General features: G+C 37.4%; 1 long non-coding RNA gene across 1 annotated transcript; it reads left to right on the forward strand.

Moving 5' to 3' along the window:
• Nucleotides 1-1,116: 1,116 nt before the first annotated feature.
• On the forward strand, nucleotides 1,117-2,930 carry LOC135407321 (uncharacterized). The gene is made up of 2 exons (XR_010426810.1): nucleotides 1,117-1,595; nucleotides 2,662-2,930. It is a non-coding gene; the product is annotated as an uncharacterized LOC135407321 (long non-coding RNA).
• The last annotated feature ends 2,865 nt before the right edge of the window (nucleotides 2,931-5,795 follow it).

Consider the following 5,795-nt stretch of genomic DNA (forward strand, 5'->3'; position numbering starts at 1 on the left):
CTGGAAATGAAGCCTGTTCTTTGCCCAAGTAGATATGGCTTATAGAGACCCCCAGGATGATGTAGCTGGATAAGCAGTGAAGAGAAAGCAGCTCTTTCCTTAGAGGAATTATACAAAACAGCTGGCATGAAAACTCTTCAGTATTTTGTACAGCTCTCAATTTCTTTCTCTCTCTTTTTCATTTATCTGTCTTCCTAAAGCACTGTACATTTAATAGTGACATTGACATGAACACCAACGGCCAGTAAATGAAAAGTTTGAGATAAGATTAGCAGCATACGGCCTCTGTACCACATGCAAGCAGACAAGCACTGCAGACAATTGCTTTCTGCCCACAGAAGGTAAATGAATGCTGTGGCAGAGTGATGACAATTCAACAAGACTGCAAATGACCCTCTGTTTGGTCAAGAAGATGTTAATTATACTAGTTTAACACAGGTCAATGAACGTAACTTTTATTGGAAATGAGATATTTAGTTTTAAAAACGTGAAGTATTTAATACCAACAAATTTCTATTGCTCAAACCATTGCTTGGCTTTTTGCATGAGATTACCAGACTGATCACCTGAGCATGTCCAGTCAAGTAATAATTTTTGCGATTGCAATTTCAGTGACTATAAATCAAATTTTATTTGCTCTTGTTATATCATGTTAAGTGAACTGGCTTTATGAATAAATCAAGTCTTAAAATCTGAGTCAGGTTTGCATGCACTGGTTAAATTTACTTCTGAAAGAGAAAGTGTGTAATTCTTGTATTCCTTTTTTAACCTCAAAGTATCCAAAGGCTGTTCAAATAAATGATTTTTTTTGTTGCTATTCCCTTATCACTTTTTCCATTGCATGAAACAATTGGGACAATCAAGTGTTTAGCAATTAACTTTGTTTTATTCAGCAAGTATAAAACTCAAATAAAAGAAATTATTTGATTGTTGAATAATTCAGACTTAACTACAAAAGAGATGCTGAACTACTTCCAATAGTAATAAAACCAAAATTTATTGATGGAAGGTGCTAGGTGAGGAGTGTAATTGGACAAAATTTCTTTTGATTTTGCAATCCTGGATCTGGCTCCCAGGGAAATCATGATACTCATCCTGATTTTACTACTGGAGTACGAGAAAGTCAGATAATAGTTGTGGATGTTGCAATTGGGGTGACTCAAGATGAGTTTGTCAATGCAATAGTCTTTCTAGCGTCCATATTGTGGCATCACCCTTATTTAATGATATAAGTGGTGTAATTGAGCCTATGTTCAGGCTTAATGCCCAACACTAAGCAGAGCCCTTGGCCTGTATGATGACAGTTCCTGGAAAAACACCTGTAGCTTTCTTATAGAATGTGGGGATGATGCTAGGGTTCCTAGTAATGAAAATTTATTTGTCTTTTAATTAAAAACTCCTTAGAGGCAATGTAGTTAAAAGGGTAAAATGTATGCATGCATGTTTTTAGTTTTGGTACACCCCTAGTTCCGTTGTAACTGTTCTACACTGTCCCACAGACAGCTGATCATATCTGTTACTGAATTTCGTTTCGGGTTTTCTGGAATTTGCCACTGTTATTTTACCAGGTGAGGCCCAGCCTACTTTTTTAACAGGTAGGACAGTGGTAACTCATAACTAACTCATTGAATGAAGTTTAAAAAAAAAAGAAAAAAAGACTTTCTGTCTTTGTTTCTTAATTCATTTATAGCACTACAAAAAGCTCCACATGCAACTAACCATACAAATAAAATACTAAAAAACCCCTAATCAGACTATTCAGGGTTTTCTGACAATTAATTTTAAAGAATTTACTTTCTTACAGTTCTGCATATATTCTGTTCATCTCTCTGTCAAAGGATATAATACTGGTACAAAAACTCAACCATAAACAGAAGTATATTTTAAGCTGGCTAAAATTAGCCACATTTAGATATATACTAATAAATAGAAGACTATGCTGTGCACCTTATGTAGAGTCAGTCATCATTTAGTTGTATTAATCAATCAATTTTTGGTTGAGAAAATAAAGGATCCAGGGACACTAAATGATTAAGGAACAAAAACAGTAGACTGCATGTAAAGTAGTTGTGCAGATACTAGCACAGCACTCAGAAGACAACAGAATTATTTCACAGTATGCTCTGGAGAAGAGCAGTATGCTGCCAAAGGGATCATTTGTTTGTTGTTCTAGTGGTTGGTCCACTGGAAATGGGAGTCGGTTTTTAATGTTCTTCAGTTATTCATCATGCATTCCCAATGTTTGTGTAGACCAGTCTGCCTCTACACAGGTTATAGGCATTGCATGTGATTCTACTGACTTCCAGGGAATGAGATGCTGCCTAAAAATAAGTCACAAATACCATCCAAGGATTGTAGGAGGAAGGGTGATTGGTATACACAGTATAGAGGGGCAAGACTGCGAGCCTGTTGCAAAATTACTATGCCTTTACTATTTTTTTCCATTTAACTCTGTATTTGCTAAATTATTTTGGAATTTCTTTGGGTAATATACTCCTACTGTGCTACAACATATTTTTAAACAAGAGATGAAAAGTCACAACAGCACAAAATAACTCTCTAAAAATGTTAACTCCTGAAAATAAAGATCATGTTCCTGCTTATGCTGTGTAAAATTTTGATTAAAAACAACCAAAGGTGGTTTTTTGCATTCTTTTTTAGGCCTGGCCAAAGAGTGTAAGCTGCTGGAGACCTAAGCAAATTATAAATGTCTTCAAGCTTTTATTAACAAACACTATTTTGTCTACAGAAGAAATATGTTCTTTTATACCATCCTGATCTAAGAAACTGGATAAATCCAGCATCAGATATTTATTTCTTGAAAATCACATTGCGAAAAGAAAAAAATTATAGGTAACATCAAGACAGTATTTGCACCAAATATATATTTCTATTAATATAAATAAATGGGTAATTTTTCTGTTCACAAATTTTATTTAAACAGTCCTTGAAATATTAGAGGGTTGGGTAATCACCAATCATATGAAGTTCAAGAAGGGGAAGTGCCAGATTCTGCATCTGGGATGGGGCAACCCTGGATACACGGATACACTGGGGAATGAGATGCCAGAAAGCAGTGCCTGGAAAGGGACCTGGTGGTCCTGGTTGAGAGCAAGCTGAATATGAGTCAGCAGTGCCCTGGCAGCCAGAAGGGTCAACCGTGTCCTGGGGGGCATAAAAAAGGCATTAAGTCATCAGAGAGTGTCCAAAGGAGGGCGATGAAGATGGTGAAGGGCCTTGAGGGGAAGCTGTATGAGAAGCATCTGAGATCATTTGGTTTGTTCAGCCTGGAGAAGAGGAGACTGAGCAGAAACCTCATTGTAGTTTAGGACTTCCTCGTGAGGGGAAGAGGAGGGGCAGGAAGAGGGGAAGAGGAGGATCTCTTCTCTGTGGTGATCAGTGACAGGACCTGAGGGAATGGCCTGAAGTTGCGTTGGGGTGGTTTAGATTGAATATTAGAAAGGGGTTCTTTACCCAGAGGGTGGTTGGGCAGTGGAACAGGTTCCCCAGGGAAGTGGTCACAGCACCAAGCCTGACAAAGTTCAAGAAGCTTTTGGACAATACTCTTGGGCACATGGTGTGATTGTTGGGGATGGTCCTGTCACGGTCTGAGGGGGGATGGGGCTGTGACACAGCACATGGGTCTGGAGACAAGGAAGAGGTGCAAATGAAATACTTTACTGAGGTGTCCAGAGGTTTTATGGGTTCAGGTGGGGAAAGGGCTAAAACACGGGGTGGAACATGAGACAGACAAACAGGGGAACAAATTGGGGTAGGGACACAGGCAAAGGGGGAGGAACATGGGAGGCACCGGGGAAGGAAAGGGCGAATGGTAACTATCCCTTCTCTGCAGATTCTGCAGCCCATCAGAGAGGGGAGCGGGGAAGCGGGGAACAGGTAAACTCGTGGCAAGCCCGGGCATGCCCAGGTTGTGCACTGTGTACTGTGGATACAAAGAAACCACATAGTAACAATAAAGTCCAAGTAATAAAGTCCTGTATGTCCTGCTGTATGTCATTCTCCATCCCTGGAACCGCTCCCATCCTGAATCTTGTTCCTTCACATGGTCCTGTGCATGCTTAAAAGTTGGACTCAGTGATCCTTATGGGTCCCTTCCAACTCATAATATTCTGTGATTCTGTGATTCTGTAGTGGAATGCTGAACTTTCAAGGGTCCTGTGATTCCATTTGCTTTTAGTGTCTATATTTAAGAAGCAGTGTTCACTTGTTCATTAGTCAAAAAATATTCTTATCTCTTTCTGAAGAAATCAAATTTGATACATTTACCTCTAAATATAGAGGTATTACAGATTTTCTAAACAGCAGGAAAGCAGGAGAGATGACATCTCAGAATAATTAATTTTTAGAATAATTAATTATTTCAGACTAATTAATTTCTGTATAAAACAATGTTTTTTTCTGTCAAGAAGAAGATTGTAAAGTTTATCTAGAACAAAGATCACTTCTTAAAAATAGTACAAAAAATGTGATAGACCTTTTAAAGTCCAGAGAAATAATGCATCATAACTTTCTCATTTGAGGAATGATAATTCTTGGATATTGAATCTCCTATGCTTTATGTCTTTTGGTTCAAATGGGTTACCATTGCCACTTTGTCCTTTTGCTATTCATCACAGATAATTCCAACTCTACAGAGCATAAAAAGTGAGGCAGAACTCAAATAAACTAGTGTGGTTTTAAGTTTTGATTGTTTGATTGGTTTTTTTGGTTTGGGTTTTGGTTTTTGGGTTTTTTTAAATTTTTTTTTAGCCAGAAAATTTTACTTTTATAGTCTGCTTAATATGCTGCAATAGAAAATAGAGCATCACTGCCTTGTATTTATATTTGCCTTTAAGAAAATAACACTTTATTGCTGGCCACAGCTAAAAGTGTAGCCATGTTGAGTCCATTTCATAAATGTTACAGTATACTTAGCTTTGTAAATCTTGAATATATGTTGAAAGAGGGTAAGTTAAACATTAAACGATATGCTGGTTTCCAGTCTCTTGCCTCATTCCCAGACTGTGTGTATTGATTTGATTTAGAGTGACTTATAAACTGTAATTCCTGAAGCACGCCTGTGCATGCTGAAAAAGCAGGGAAGGGATGATTTGAATCCTGGGGCAGATGTAATTTTCATGCAGACAACTTCACTCAAAACTGGAGATAATTAGCTGGAACGGTTTCCTTTTTCACTATTGCAAATGCTATTCAGGGGTCAGTCCTCTCTTTTTTTAACATAGCAAGACATTTCAAGCTAGCTGATGAGTTAACTTCAGTGCGAATTAAATGATAGGCTCCTACTGATAGGCTCCTACTGCCCTATCAATATTGAAAGGAATTTTCAAATAAATATAAAGTGCAAGTGATCATGTATTAAAATGAAATTTTACCAATGGACAAATATTTCCCTTTCAAGTTATACTAAAACCTCTAGAACTTATAGGAAGTTATATGTGTAACTTCTTTAACAATTAGAAAATCTCATAGCTGTATTAAACTTTGATTATGCCTGAAAATCTCTTCATGTTTATAAATACTGCATATGCTCTGAAGACTATTAAATTTGATTTCTAGCGGAGCAAGGGAAATGTATTTAAAGTGCAAGGGGCAGATTTCATTAATTATGTGGGGGGTTTTAAAGTGCATTCTCAGAATCCCTCTTGGATTTAATGAGGGCATTAATTGATAAACTACCACAAAATCTTAGGTCTAGTTAGCAATTTTGCAGGTTGGAACCAACATCCTCAAATTAACTGGGTCAGCATCTGCTGCAGAACTCTGAAAAATAATGG

Source organism: Pseudopipra pipra, chromosome Z (assembly GCF_036250125.1).
Source record: "Pseudopipra pipra isolate bDixPip1 chromosome Z, bDixPip1.hap1, whole genome shotgun sequence".
Taxonomy (NCBI): Eukaryota; Metazoa; Chordata; class Aves; order Passeriformes; family Pipridae; genus Pseudopipra; species Pseudopipra pipra.